This window comes from Lactuca serriola, chromosome 8, assembly GCF_051521515.1.
Source record: "Lactuca serriola cultivar US96UC23 chromosome 8, Lser_US96UC23_V15, whole genome shotgun sequence".
NCBI classification, from domain to species: domain Eukaryota; kingdom Viridiplantae; phylum Streptophyta; class Magnoliopsida; order Asterales; family Asteraceae; genus Lactuca; species Lactuca serriola.
The window spans coordinates 308603851-308620619 of record NC_136415.1 but is presented as its reverse complement, the minus strand read 5'-3'; the positions used below and the strand labels follow the sequence as shown (position 1 = coordinate 308620619).

The window sequence follows — 16769 nt, the reverse complement described above, 5'->3', positions numbered from 1 at the left end:
AACTTTTGCTCCTGTAGCTAGGCTGGATTCTGTTCGAATATTTCTTGCCTACGCTGCACACAAGAACTTTGAGGTCTACCAAATGGACGTAAAGCGCGCATTTCTAAATGGAGAACTCGAAGAAACGGTGTATGTGGAACAACCTCCGGGATTCGTGAATGAAAAATATCCTGATCACTGCTATATTCTGGACAAAGTGGTTTATGGACTGAAACAAGCACCTAGGGCCTAGTATGAAACGCTAACCAAGTTTTTAAAGATGTTCAAATTCAAACAAGGTTCGGTTGACCCAACCTTCTTTCGTAAGAAGGAAGGTAACCACCTTATGATTGTTCAAATCTATGTCGATGATATCATCTTTGGCTCAACGAATCCTAGCTTAACAGCTGAATTCAGAAAGCTGATGGAGACTAAATTTGAAATGAGCTCAATGGGTCCAATTAACTTTTTCCTTGGTTTAAATATTAGACAGGGACCCGAAGGCATCTTTATTAATCAGGAAGCTTACACCAAAACTCTTTTTGCCAAATTCGGCATGATGGTAGACTCAAAGGTTAAAGTTCCAATGGCGTTCGGCACCAAGCTCACTCCATCCTTGGATAAGCCAGCAGTTGATATTATGCTATATCGCCAGATGATCGGTTCTCTAATGTACCTTACAGCTAGCAGGCCTGATATAATGTTTTCTGTTTGTTATTGTGCTAGATTTCAGGCGAATCCTCGTGAACCTCATATGCTTGCAGTAAAGAACATACTCCGATATCTCAAACGAACTACCTCTCTCGGTTTATGGTATCCATCAAACTCAGGTTTTTTCGTTCAAGCCTACTCAGATGCAGACCTTGGAGGTTGTGGACTAGACAGGAAAAGCGCCACTGGAGGCTGCCAATTCCTTGACGGGAAGTTGGTTAGCTGGCAATCAAAGAAACAGACTTGTGTATCTTTGTCTACCGCTGAAGCAGAATACATCGCAGCTGCCTCCTGTACATCTCAAGTGATTTGGATCCAAAGCCAACTCCGGGACTATGGACTCAATATGAAAAAGATCCCACTATATTGCGACTCTGAAAGTGCAATTAGGATCTGTCATAACCCAGTGCAACATTCCAAGACTAAGCACATCGCACTGAGGTATCACTTCATTAAGGATCATGTGGAAGATTGGAACGTCGAAATTCATTTTGTTCGAACCACTGATCAACTGGCTGACATCTTCACCAAAGCTCTTCCTGAAGCATCTTTTAACAAAACTCTACAAGGGATTGGAATGATGGAATCGGAGTCAGTACCAAAAATTACCTCTCAAGATCAAAAGTAAGAAGCGAAATAGACCGAACCCTTGGGTTCGGGTCTTGATCTGGTATACCGAAATGAACCAAACGCTCGGGTTCGGTTGAATCATCTGATCTTCGCCTATCACTCAAAGGTGGTGGTTGTAAATCTTTTGTATTATTTTTCCAAACTTCATTTATCTTATTGTCAAAGTTCTTTTCTTTTTTAAACTTATTTTTTCGGGAAACCGAAATGGACCGAACGTTCGGGTTCGGTTCCAAAAATTTTCTCACCCGAAATAGACCGAACGCTCGGGTTCGATTCCAAAGTTTTCTCAACTGAAATAAACCGAACGCTTGGGTTCGGTTCCCACATTTTTTTTTCGTATAATTTTTTTATGTCTTAATTTTTTTTATCAAAAATTCCAAAAACCAATTTTTTTATTTATTTATGTCCTATTCAATTCATAAATTCCAAAATTCCAAAAAAAAAAAATTTTAGCTCTTTTTTTTATTTTTATGTCTCGTTTTGGGTAAATTATTTCACTAGCTAAGTGTCCCTAGAAGCATGCTGCTATATGTGTCCAAAGCCTCATCTGATTCTGAATAATAGCCTTACTGACTTGGTACAAACAAACCTTGTCTTTCCAATTAGGCTCTCATAATTATTCTAATCATGAGCTACCTAACTCTCTTCTCACATGAGATAAGAGTTGTCTGCTTGATCCCTATCTTATAGCAGAGGTACTTTGGTTTCTTTACACCACCTACATTACTTTTCTTCATCACACTCGCTTCACAAACGTAACCCTTGAGACTCTCATACATTACCACTGAGGTTTATGGTTGCACAATTTCTGCGTTCATGATCTTAGCTTCGTGTCACTACGTGCCAAGTGAAACCCAAAATTCAATACCTATTATGCATTGACGGTGAACAATTAATTTGCTCTAGCTTTCACTAATGAATTAACGAACTTCTCCATGGAGGTACTACATAAAATCTCTATTTTTTTTAGTGGTTCCTATGAAATTGTTAAGTCCAATAACATTTCTTCCCTTGGGATCCAGTTTTAATTTTTTTTTTGAGATTTCACATACATTAGTTTACCTTGCCACTTAAATTATCTCCAACCTACTTGTTCAAACAGACTACACTGGTCTCACAAGTACTTCGTTCGATTTCTATCTTATATCAAGATCAGGAATTATGAATCGAAGCGAAAGCCACCTCATAAGCCTAATTAAAAGAAGCTTTTCAACACTTCTTAATAAGTGTTTGATCGTTATTCAACGGGAAACCACACAAACACTTTAAAAGTCTCTCTTGACTTTGAAGGAAGAGATTCATGCCCGGGATCCACTGTTTCGTGTCTTTATTGACATCACATAATCCCTCAAAAGTGTTGCTTTATTTCTTTTTCTTTTACACACTCAGCACGAAAATCTTTTTGATTTTCCAAAATTCTGGTTTCATTAATTCTAAGGAATTTTAATTGGGTTGGCTGTTATCAAAAGTTGTGGTTAATATTGATCCACGTGGCGATTTTATTTTAAAGATGCCGTTTCATTCTAAAGGGATAAGATGAAGAAATGATTTCAAATGGCGGGAGTCCAATCGATTTGATTTCAAACGGCGGGGAAAAGCGTGGGAATAGGAACCGTTTCATCTCCAAACGGCGCCTGATGGGAAGGCGTGTAATTAGGGCCTGACATTCTCTCTCATGCGTGATCATCGGCAACCCCAACTCTCACGCGTCAGTCACCTCCGAAAAACCCTTCGTTTTTCAATCGAAGATTTGGGAAGATTTTTCTCTCTCCTTTACCCACAGTATAAAAGGCAATGTGTTCCACCGTTTACCTCTTTACTGCAACTAAATTCCCAGAGAGCAAGAAATCCTTAAACCTTTATTGTTCATCATCTCTCCCACTTTCATTCAACAATGGCGGATTCTTCATCAGTTCACGCAACCTCTCACATCTTGCCCATTCGCCCACAGCAGAGTTTGATCATTGATCTCACTCCCCAGGTGTACGATGCATTCATGTATCCCATTATCGAATGCCTGAAGTACTTCTCCATCGCTCCTGCTCTTACCAGGGCTGAAGTTGTTCCAATGGAGTTCCTGTCACAAATTTTCGCCCACAGCACACTACAACAAGGTCGTCGACAGGATTTTCTTCGATGTCTTTGAGCACAAGGCGTCGATTTCAAAGCAGAGGTTTTGCTCGTTGTTAGGGTTTGACGCTGATTCTTCGAGGGTTAATCCGGAAACTATTCCTATGGGTCATCTGTTCAACATGTTCTACAACATGTGGTACACTGAGGTGCTCACTACTGTCACAAAATTCAAAAAGTTGTGCCTACCCCCACAGTGGAATGGGATGTTCACTGTTCTTTTCAAGGGCTTATCAGAAAGAAGTGTTGGATCCGATGGGGCTAGTCGTCTGTTCCTCTCCATCATGTACGGGATCTACAATGGCATCAACATGGACTATGGGTCAGTCCTATGGAAACAACTTATCCAAAGTCTCTCTTCGACCTCCCGGCACTCAGAGATCTCATATGCCCGGTTCTGGACTATTGTCACGAAATGGGTGATGGACAAGTACCACGTCCCCATTGTCGCTGGTGCTCCAATGTCTTCGATTGGTACTTTCCATACCACGAAGATCATTGTGTCGGATGCTTCGAAATTTCCCTTCAACGGGTCTATCCCGGAAATGATGAATGGTGATGTTCCGGCTGACAGCAGGATTATCAGAACGTACAAAGAGTTCAAACGTTCTGGTCCGAGGGATCTTACTCCAGAGATGCTGAAATCAATCCATGATGCTGACAAGCCTGCTGCTAGAGGCAAGAAGGCTGAAAAGGGAAAACAGGTGGCAAAGGGGGAGAAAGGCCCATCTCCCAAGAAGAGGAAAAATACCAGAGTTGCTCAATCTCCACCGCAGAAGAGGAGAAAAACCCAACTGCGACGAAAGTTGATTATCGCTTCATCCTCAAGCGAATCTGAGGACGAGGGTTCTGATTCGGATGGATCTCAATGTGGTAACACTCCACCACGTTCGCCTACCCCAGAGATACATATTTCTACTTCTCCTATCTCTTCTCCACCCGTTACAATTCCTATTTCTATTCCCCCCATAACTTCCACCACTCAAATACCACCTACTTCTATCCCAATACCACCACCAATCTTTACCGAAACAACCACCACCACCACCACTGCAGATGTTAGAACCAACGTATCTGATACGGGGGTTCATACTGATGCACCAAAATCCACCTCAGCACCCGAACCCACACCAACAACCGAACACACCACCCAACCCGAACCTACCTTTACTACCGAACCTACAGTTTCACCACCACCATCTTCTCCTGCTCACGCATCAGAGGAAGCAGAACCACTCCTTGGCGGGGAGAATATGACTTTTGACTCGGTCTATTATAGTCCGTTTCAAGTACAGAGTGATGATGATGACGACGCTCCTGTCACCAAAAGGCATCTCAAGGAGCTACATGACAAAATCGACTCGCTCATCGCCTCCTCTTCTACTTCTCAGTCATCCATATCTGAAGCTGCAATTCAGAAAATTGTTGAGGTTTTTTCCAAAGCTCATCAAGTTTCTCTTGATTCCGCCACTGCCGCCATCGTTGCCTCAACCAAAGCCTGTCAGGCTGCAACCGAAAAAGTCGATAAACTATTTACTGATACCTTTTCCTTGTTGAAATCTTTACAGGAAAGTGCTGAAGCCACCAAGACTACGCTGGAACTCATCATCAACCAGTTGGCTACATCAGTCGCTTCTGAGCTGAAGTCGTCCGCTTCTCTCAGACAGTCTATTTCGGACGATAACTCAGCTTTCAGAACCACCATTGAGGAGCGTCTCTCCAAGCTTCAAGAAGACTTAGCTGCCGAGAACTCTCTCATGGATGCTCTCGCAAGGAAGACTACCGCTCTGAAGGTCAAGAGTACTCAACTCTCCAACTGTCAACAGGAGATTGACTCTCTTCGATCTGAAAGAGAGGTGGTTAAATCGTGTGTTTCGGATGTCCACTCTGCTATTTCCAACATCCTTGAAGCACATGACCCAATCATCAATTATTCAGTACGTCGTACCCTTGCAGAGAAGCTCGCTCCCGCCCTTTCTTTACTCAGCAAAATCGAAGGGCTACTTGATTTTGTGTCCATTCCGAAACAAGAGGGAGAAAAAGAACAAGTGTCTCAACCACCTCCTACTTCAACAGCAACACACACCACCGAACCTCCTCCAGTAGGCCAAGCCTCCGGTTCTGGTGTGAAAGACAAAGGCAAAAATATTGCTGAGGAGAGTGATGATGATCATAAAGAGACAATTGCCGACCTTTTGAAGCGTCAAGGTCAAGATAAAGAGGCTGACATCAGTGCTCGTGTGGCTAAAGAGGCTGAAGAAGCCGAAAGAAGACATAAAGAAGCCCACGACCTTCTTGAGAGCAGGAAAACTTTTTTTCCTCCGTGGACTCTTGAGAGGCTGATTAAAGAAGCCATTGACACACCAAGTATCTTGTGGCTAGAACCTGTGATCTCTTTAGATCGTTCTAACACTGTCGACTCACAGTTCGACATGCCACTGACCTGAAAGGCGTTTGTTTTTCATGCCTTTGACAACATTGCAGAGTTCCCTCATCCTCATCCACTGGTTGATCAGGACTTAATCGAATTTTATCTGAAGGCCGCTCAACCCCATTACCAGACTTGGAGCGCTCAGAAAATTGTCAATGTTTGGGTCCTGAAGTCGTACAGGGAAGGAAACTTGACCAATGTTCGGTTCAAGGTACTTCGGGGATCTGCCAAAGCCGAACATGCTATTTCACTTGCAGATCTTCCCAACCTTAATCCCCATGACTGGATTATCTTGCACAACATCCTTCTGACAAACGAAGCTGAATATGGTCCGATCATCGACCATTTTAAGAGGATGCTTGTATGCTATATCATGGAAGTTGCTTTGATGGATCAGGAGATTGCGAGCGTATTTAAGAAGAAGCCTACCATATCTCCTGTTGGCTCTGCCAGTGATCTCAACATGATGCAGATGGGGAAGATTGACCCAAAGAGAAACTCCGTCATGTTTACCAGGAACGAAGGACAGAAATGCCTTTTCGCCTTGGCAGACAAACATCTCTACACCACTGCATGTTTGGAACACGTTTTAGGGATCATCCATCGATGCAAGCAGAACACAGCGGATGATATCAAGTACTTTGATGATATGATTCAATGGTACATTCGGTTCATACAGACTATCCTTGCTCTTATCACACGTCTGTTTGATACCGTAAAGAAGGTTCCCGCTGCTGGCCCAAGCAAGAAGAAGAAGTAGTCTCACTCCAATTTGACGCAAAGGGGGAGATTGTTGGGTCGTATTTTGTGTTGCGTCTATTGGGCTCGTTAGTTAGTCTAATATGTCTCTCCGGTATGGGCCTGTCCATCCGTGAGTTTAGTAGGGTTTTGTATATATAGGGGCTTGCATGCATCTTAGAAAGAGAGAACGATCAGTAACGTTTAGAGGTTTATTTGTTCAACAAAGTTATCGTTCTTGTTTTTGTAACCCTAAGTATCCTCTACAGCGGAAGTTCTTAGTCGAGCTCTGCTGAGGATTGAGTAATCTAATCATTTGACACATCTTGATTCATTCTTGGGTTATTTACTGTTTTTATATTCATCGCTTACCTGTTACATAGATCTAATCGATCATCAAGTTAATTAATAACTTATCAATCACTTTATTAGCCATCGAGTAGAAGAAGGACACCTCGTGGTTAAGAGGATATCATTAGAAGATAACCCATCAGATCCGCTTACGAAGGGACTGAGTAGGGTTAAGCACTTGCAGCACGCTAGGAGCATTGGGCTGAAGGATGATATTAGTTTAGATTAGATAGTTTGGAAACTTGTAATAGATAAATGTAACTGACATTTGATGATTAGTTAAAGGAGTATCATTTAATATTTTGTCTTATGTTAATTTTTTAACTATTGTTTCACTTTGTATGTTTTGACTTCCAGAATAATTGAGTTTATTAAGAATAATCGAATTATTCAAACAGTCCACAATCGTTCATATGTTGGAAGTAGGTATGAATGAAGATTGTCATGAATTGGTGTGTAGATTGTCTAAATGGTATTAGACATAGAAAAGGTTTGCTACAACGTTCATGAGTGCTTATGAACAAGTTTTGAACATTGGAATAAACTCGCGCTTGTTGGAATCACTGCAAGTGATCGCAAGACGATAATATCATATGGTCTTAAAACCAAGATATATGGTTTATTGTTTACTAATTTGTTGTGCATTGATAATGAGAAACCGCATCATTAAATTGATGTCATAAAACGCATTTTTGTGTATAGTTGATTAGTGAATAAGTAAATGCATATAAGTCGAAGTTTATCTGTTACTTTTATCCTAAGAGGGTAAAAGCGATATCACGGCCGCTCGATGATTTGATTTGAATTATGTGTCGGGCCCGGTCAGGACTAAATTGACGTGTTCAATTAAGTTCTATGTCAAATAAATCTGAGATCGAGAAAATAATTGCTAGACAATAAGTATTGTTTGCACGATATCAAAACAGAGGACTGTACGATCCCTTATCTAAAGGACAAGATACTGATAAGATAAGAGTTGACAGCGTCTTTGAGAGATACGATTGGTAATCGGATTGTGTTTGCATTTATAGTTACTAGACTTATCTAAGTGGGAGACTATTGGATTAGTGTCTAAGGCTGTAACTATATTTGGTAAGTACTTGACCCGATTGTGCATGGTCCTTTTGGGTTGCCTTCACGATAGCAACTTGACAGGGTGATTTATATAGAGAGAAGAGATATTATTATTAATGTATTATAAGAATAATATGTTAAAGGAATAATAATATTATTTGATTGATATAAGTCATAAATTAATTAGGAATTAATTTTGTGACTTAAAGAGATTAATTGAATAAAGGGGCATAAACTGTCAAATGTATGATAGTTGTATTTTGGGCTATGAATCCTTATAGATAATAAAGGCGGACGATTTGTAAGATAAGGATACCTTAAAATTGTCCAAGGTTATCATCTAGAAGGATCTTTGGATTGCTTTGAGGCTAAGTTATCCCATTAGGGTTTAGGATGAAACCCTAGGAGCTCATAGTATAAATAGGCCCTAAGGGTTGAGGAAATCGGCCACTCTATGATTGAGGAAACCCTAGGGCTGATTTCTTACCTCTCTCCCTCTCTCAAATCATCTTCTTGCTAGTTGGTGTTTGTAAGCCATTAGAGGAGTGATAATTATGACTCTAAGCTTCAAGAACAAGAAGTATCAAGCAAATAACTCAAGGTATTCTTCTAGATCTGATTTAATATGTTATGAATGGTTTGTTTACACGAGATCTATGAATGAAAGTCTTGGATACATTTCATGTTTAATTAGAGAAACCTAGATCCAAGCATTAGGGTTTGCATGTGCACATAGGAAAGTTCTTATGGCTCAAACCCATCACCAACTACCTCCGAAGTCTAAGACACACGCCCGCAACATATCTTCCAAGGTTCGGATGGTCCGCTCACTCTGTCCATCTGTCTGCGGGTGAAAAGCGATGCTAAAATGCAGACGAGTTCCCATCTCGTCATGGAACTTCTTCCAGAATCTGGAAGTAAGTCGAACGTCTCTGTCTGAAATCACTGATAATGGCACCCCGTGTCGCGCTACCACCTCCCGGATATAAATGTCGGCCAACTTTTTGGCCGAAATACTTTCCTGAATCGGGATAAAATGGGCGCTCTTGGTCAATCGATAGACGATGACCCAGGTCGAATCCACTCCCCGCGCGGTCCTGGGAAGCTTAGTGATAAAAATCTATCGTGATATCTTCCCATTTCCACAGCGGGATATCCAATGGTTGTATCTTGCCGTGAGGTCTCTGATGCTCGGACTTGACCTTCCTGCAGGTCAAGCACCGCTCTACGTACCATGCCACGTCCCGCTTCATGCAAGGCCACTAATAATCCAGACGAAGATCCCTATACATCTTCGTCGCCCCGGGTGAATGGAGAATCGAGATTTGTGCGCCTCCTCCATCAATACCTGGCGCACACCCCCATGATACGGGACCCACACCCTACGGTGCAGAGTGAACAACCCCCGGCTGTCATAGTCAAAGGAGGAAACCTGACCTACAATCCGCTCGTTCTTCCGATGTTCCTCCTTCAACGCCTCATGATGGGCCTCCCGGATCCGCTCCAACAGCGGAGTCACCACTGTCATCCTAAAACAAATATCCCTAATCGGCGCTGCCTTGCGGCTAAGCGCGTCGGCTTCCACATTGTCCTTTCCCGGATGGTAAAGGATGTTGCAATCGTAATCCTTTACTACATCAAGCCACCGACACTGTCTCATATTCAGATTCGGCTGGTCCATGTGATACCTCAGGCTCTTGTGGTCCGTGTAAATCGTACACCGAACCCCATAGAGGTAATGACGCCAAATCTTGAGGGCGAACACGACAGCTCCTAGCTCCAAATCATGCGTCGGGTAATTCGCCTCGTGAGGCTTCAGCTGCCTTGACGCGTAGGCGATGACATGCCCTCTCTGCATCAGAACTGCGCCCAAACTTGAGATGGATGCATCGCAATATACCACAAAATCCTTCATGCCCTCTGGCAGGGCTAAGATTGGCGCCTCGCACAATTTCTGTCTCAGAGTCTCGAATGCGGCCTGCTGCTCAGGCCCCCAACGAAAGACCACGGCCTTCCTCGTTAGACTGGTCAGGGGCACAGATATCTTGGAGAAATCCTGGATGAATCTCCGATAGTAGCCGGCTAATCCTATGAAACTCCAAATCTCGGATGGAGACTTCGGAACCTCCCACCTCATCACGGCCTCCACCTTGGCCGGGTCCACTGAAATCCCGTCCTGGTTGACGAGATTCCCAAGGAACTACACCTCGTGCAACCAGAACTCACACTTGGAGAACTTAGCATACAAGTTCTCCTTCCTCAAAGTCTCCAGAACCTCCCATAGATGCTCCTCGTTCTCCTCCTACATCTTGGAGTAAACCAAGATGTCATCAATAAACACTATCACAGACCGGTCTACACACGCGGTTCATGAGGTCCATGAACGCGACAGGAGCATTGGTGAGCCGGAAAGGCATCACCACGAAATCATAATGGCCAAGGCGCGTCTGAAACGTAGTTTTCTGCACATCCTCCTCTCTGGCCCTCATCTGATGGTATCCGGAACGCAGATCAATCTTGGAGAACCAAGATGCTCCCTGTAGCTAGTCAAAGAGTTCATTAATTCTCAGAAGTGGGTAATGGTTCTTCACCGTTACCTTATTCAGCTCCTGATAATCTATACACATCTGATGCGACCCGTCCTTCTTCTTCACAAAAAATATCGGGGCTCCCCAAGGAGAACTACTCGATCTAATGAATCCTTTGCCTAACAGCTCATGTAGCTGTACAGACAACTCCTGCATCTCAGGAGGAGCCAGCCGATACAGTGCCTTGGCTATCGGAGCCGCACCGGGGACTAGGTCGATCCTGAATTCCACCTGCCTCTCCGGAGGTATCCTAGGCAAGTCCTCGGGGAATACGTCCGCAAACTCACGCACCACGGGCACCTCGACCACTGTCGCCTTACCCGCCTCCCGGGCGTCCATAACATAGGCAACATATCCTGTGCAACCCTGCTGAAGGTAACGCCTAGCTCTCGCTGTTGAACATACCGTTGGTCCTTGTTGTGGCCTCTCGCCCTGAACTACCAACTCTCCCCCACTTAGGGTCCTGATCCGAACCAGCTGCTGAGCGCAATCTATCACTGCCCCATTAGGGCTCAACCAATCCATGCCTATAATCACTTTGTTCTCCCTCAACGGGATAGGAACCAGGTCCACCAGGTAGCGCTCCTCGAACAGCCTCAAAACACAGTCTCGATAGACCTCCGATGCTCGCACCGACCGATCGTCATCAATCTCGACCTCTAGTGGGTAATCCAACATGCCCGAAGACTCCGAAAACTTCTTGCTAAGCGTAAGAGAGACAAAAGATCGGGTGGCACCCGAACCAAACAATACCTGAACTGGGATTCCGTTCACATGGAACGGTCCTAAACGAGGCACATGATATATCAAAAATTACAGCGACATAATATAAAAGCATAAGGATAAGAAATCATACACGTCACCACATCGGGTGCAGCGTGTGCCTCCTCGGCTGTCAGCTGAAATGCTCGGCTCCGAACCACTGGAGCCTCCACCTTGGCCTTCCGGCCATCTACCACCCGTGTTGTTGCTGGAGTCGGCGTCACAGCCGGCGCCGCTGCCGTTGCTGCTGTCAGTCTAGGGCAATTGGACTTTTTATGGCCCTTCTGATTGCAATGAAAGCAAATCAGGTCAGATATCTGAATTGCAGGAGTAGGGGCAGTACAATCCCTGCCAAAATGCCCAATCTTGCCACACTTATATCAGCCTGAACCCGACCCAGTGTGGCAAGCTCCATCGTGTGACCGACCGCATTTTCCACAGCGGTCCCGCCCAAACTGGCCTTTCGGCCTACCATCGGATCCCTTGGGCTTCTTCCCCGAAGCCCCCGCCGTCTGCCCTTCCACTGCCTTCCTCTTCCGGATGTGCTCCAAATCAATCTCCCTCTCCCTAGCGCTGGCAATCATGGAGTACAGGGTAGGGCAAGCTGAAAAACTGACATGCTCTCGGATGTCAGCCCGTAACATGTCATGGTAGTGGGTTCTCTTCATGTCCTCATCACCGGCATACTAGGGAACCAACAAAGCCCTCTCTCGAAACTTGGCGATGATCTCCGCCACAGTCTCCGTCGTCTGTATTATATCCAAGAACTCCCTGGCCAGCTGCTGAAGCTCTATAGCTGGCGCAAACTCTGCTCTGAACCGAGTCACAAAATCTGACCATGTCATAGCCTCAACAGCCGAGGCTCCCAAAGAGTCACCAACCGACTCCCACCAGTCCTTAGCCCGGTCCCTCAAACACCCTGCTGCAAATCGTACCTTCGACCCCTCGGGGCAGAAGCTGGTCAGCTGTGCAGACTCAATGTCTGCAATCCATCGTCTGGCAGCAATGGGGTCCTTCGCCCCATGGAAATCCGGCACACCACTCCCCCTGAAGTCCTTAAAGGACAATGTGCGTGGTCCTGACTGGCTAGCCGTCATGTCACTCCGGAAGGCCCTAAGGCGATCCTCCATCAGCTCAATGATCCATTCCTTGATCGACCCGAAGATAACCGGCATCGCATCAAGGATACCCCTCGTGATCTCGAACGTAATGAACTCGCGTAACCCATCATCCACATGCTAAGATCCTGCCCCCGAGCCCGATCCTGATTCGGATCCTGAACATCCTGCTCCATGTCGTGTGACCACCATTCTGAAATAATAACATACAAATGTTAGGGTCACATATACTTTCTTGGAGATCTCACACACTTACCAAGTTTCCCAGTTCAATCTCGGCCCTCCTTGATTCGAGTACAGATCCTCTGCTTTCAGTAGTACATGCCCATACTACCTTCCACATCTATCCGTACTTTCCTCAAGAATTGCTTCGACTTCACCAAGTCCCTTTTACCGATACCCTTTCCACTGACCTCATCCTAGGCTTGCCTAGGGCACTCTCCGACCCACTCTCCGCCGTTAGCTGCACTGAGTGTCCCCACCACCTCCCCCCTAACTAGCTTGCGGATACTGTTACATATCCACTCCCTAGTTAGTTGAAGCTGGTCAGAACCCCCATAGCACAAAGCAAGCAGCATTTGGGCTTTGAGTAATCAAACCAGGCATAACCTATACAGGTCATCCTACTACTGACTAAACAGTCCTAGCATACAGCTCAAACAACAGGCACATAAGGCATCCATCCTAGATCCTTAGCCCTAACTAGCATACAGTTCTCAGAATCATATATCAGGCACACAAGGCATCCTCCTAGATCCTTATTCCTATTCTAGCATGCAGTTTTCTGAATCAAAACCATATAACATAACATAACAAGTATGAGTATCTTGGGAAAATTTACTTGAGCCCGACCGGTCGCACGCATCACACACTTCGCTTTTCTTAAAATTTCTCAGGTTAGCCTTTAGAAAACCATTTTCATTGAAAAATCTTTTAGTCCCTCCGTTTGAGTCCAGACACCCCCGAGGGTGTGTCCGGATCCCTCAAACCAGGGCTCTGATACCAACTTGTAACGACCCAAATTTCAAGGCCAAAAATTTCGTTTTTGGAATTAGCGTGTTTAGCAAACATTTGTACCAAGTCATTGTCCATAAATATTCATTACAAAATTTAAAATTGTATTTCAAACCATAACATCATAAACATTGAAAATCAGAGTACGGTCCTAAAACATCTTGCGGAACATGTGAGTGTGTGTGATGCGCTGCTACGCCGCCGGCTCTTTCCCCATCGACGAAGAGGTACCTGAAACCAAAACCAAAACTGTAAGCACGAAGCTTAGTGAGTTCCCCCATAATACCACATACCATATAATATCGTCGGTATCTTTCAACCGGTATCATTCATCGGTGTCTTTTAACCGGTAACCTTCATCGGTATCTTTCGACCGGTAAACTTCATCGGTATCTTTCAACCGGTAACCATCATCGGTATCTTTCAACCGGTAATCAGCATCGGTATCTTTCAACCGGTAACTGGGGACTATTTCATCCCCTACTACTAACATGCAATCAACAGATATAAACATACAGTCAGGCATATCCGGGTACTGACCTACCCTTGGGTCCTATGGACCACTGTTAGGGAAACTAATCCCTACTACACACATAACATATAATCCAAATAAATCACATATAAAGACCCCTTTTTGGTGGGCCGACATTGTGGCCTTAGACCCACCCCTACTGGAAGGTAACTCACCTCAATGTCGTGCAGTGTCTGAAATATCCCCGGCGCACAAGTCGACTCCCTACGACTTCTCGATCCCTACACGACAACCTTCAAGTCAACACATATCACATACAACCCTAAACAGGGTCGGTCCAAACTCAGTCAAAGTCAACATTGATCAAAGTCAACATTCAGTTGACCTGACTCGCCGAGTTGGCCTACCAACTTATCGAGTCCATGCTCCTCTAATCCTACACAAACCCCGTCTCCACTCGTCGAGCCTAGCATAACTCGACGGGTTCTCCTTCAATCATAACATTGGGACCATCTTCATCCGACTCGCCGAGTTCCTCCTTGAACTCGTCGAGTTCATCTCCAACATAAGAACTTGTCCAGTCTATGACTCGCCGAGTTGTATGAACAACTCGTCGAGTCCATCTTAAAAGATTGGGAGATTGCTATGGACTCGCCGAGTTACGCATACCACTCGCCGGGTCCCATGACTCCCAGGTCCCCTTTTCGCGTCTAAACCCACAAGGGACTTCCCTCCTAACATTTACCCATTCATAGGAAGGGTTTGGTGCACCATGGTCACCGACTCGTCGAGTGCCAAGAATAACTCGCCGAGTCCAGTCTTGACCAACTTCATACAGTCAATTTAAATGAGTTCCAACACATCAAAACCATAGATCTGGCATCCTAATGTCCATTTATACATAAAGTTCCAAACTTGATGCACATGCATGGGGTATTTAGCTCAAAAATCCATACAAAGTGGCTTACAATGTGCATGGGGCTCTCATGGCCCTAAAGTTGGCACCTTTATGCCATGAGACCCCTCTTAAGGCCCAGATCTGAAGCTAAAGTCCACATAACACCCCTTAAGTCCGAAAATGGCTTGAAAAGCCCCAAATGCACCCAAGATCCATATTCTAAAGATGAACAATCAAATGAAAGACCAAAGCAGGGGCATTTTACCTTGATTAAGCTGAAGATGGAATGAGATTTCTGGGCCTACAAGCCCCAAGTCGAATACTCAACTCCTCTTCTTCCTTCCAAGCTTCACAAGTTCAACAAAAACACCAAAATGGCCTTAGCACACACACAAACGGCTAGAGTTTCGTTATGCAGCTCTGGGAGAGTGTTAGGGACAAGGGAGGCTGAGATAAATGTGTTTATATAGGGTGCAAACCCTTATATTAGGGTTTTTGTCCAGACAGCACGGACTCGTCGAGTCATCCACTTAACTCCCGTGTCCAATGCGCTTTTACTCGACGAGTTGAGCCATCAATTCGCCGAGTCCCAGGCCAAAATACAAAATACTTTAATTAAAAATACGTACCAGGAACCAGGTGTTACACCTTTGCTACAGGTGTACCATGAGTTAGACAATAGGAGAACCGATCAATAGTAGTACTGTATTTGAGAATATAAGTGCAGGTATTTCAAGGAGCTGATCAATAGTAGTCATGCATTTAATTTCTAAAGTGTCTCATGTACTAATGATTATATGCTTGAATCATTTGTCCTTTATTTTTCATTTGAACTGCTTCAGACAATATCTACTTTGACATATGCTAACTTTGCTTCTTGATTAGATCTTACAAACTTGCTAGAGAATGCCAACAAGAAAGTCAAAAAGATTATCACTGAGCATGAGCATATCAAAATGGTATTAAGTATTAAGATATTGTTCATATAATCATATGGTTACTTTTTTTATGAAGTGTTCATTACTTCATCATGACAGAAGTTTTTTTTTATAGAATGAATCAGAAACTTTGGAGCAGCAAAAGTCGGATGATATCTATAAGAGAATCTTATAATGTTAATACTTAAAGTGGGCTAAATTGCGTTAAAATAGTGTATTTACAAATATTGTTTTTAGTTAGCATATCCAAATTTTGTTGTGTTATAAAATATGTCGAAACCTTTTGTTTTGTTTTTTTCTTTATGTTAAATTAAAGTCGCAATTTTCAATTGAAAATAAAAGTTTATAAATCTGAGTCCTATTTCCTAAATTATCCTTCAAAATTAACAACTTAACGTCCATTACAAAAGTCAGAATTTGACTTTCTAGCTCACATACAATTATTGTTCATTAAAATATCAACACTTACGTTTAATTACCTTGAACTCAAACATCATCAACCAATATTTTCTTGTCATATTTGAAATTTTATATCAATTCTTTTGTTTGGAGTCGAAGTGACAAATTTTAATTAGAACATAGTAAACTGTTTTCTAATATACAAAGATTGATGAAAACGTACAATTGTTCATATAACACTATATGTAAACAAAAAATAAAACAAGAAGTTTTCAGAAATTGAAGTAGAGAATCATGTCCAGAAAGGTTTGTACTCACCTTCTATTATTGTAATTATATATCATATTTTTTTAAATATTATATATTTATTATATTTTTTTTTATTCTACAGTTTTTTATATGGTAATTATTATCTTAAATTAGGTATGATTTATCTATTTTTGTAATTATATCTTACATGTTATATTGAAATTATTTTCGATATCGTACCATACATAAGACATATTTGAAGTATGAATATGATATTATATTCCAAA

The 16769-nt window shown here is 43.2% G+C and overlaps 1 protein-coding gene across 1 annotated transcript in view; it reads left to right on the top strand.

The window, feature by feature from the left end:
• Positions 1-16769, top strand: part of LOC145068236 (uncharacterized) — a 46135-nt gene that overhangs the window by 26377 nt on the left and 2989 nt on the right. The gene's annotated exons all lie outside the window — the stretch shown is intronic.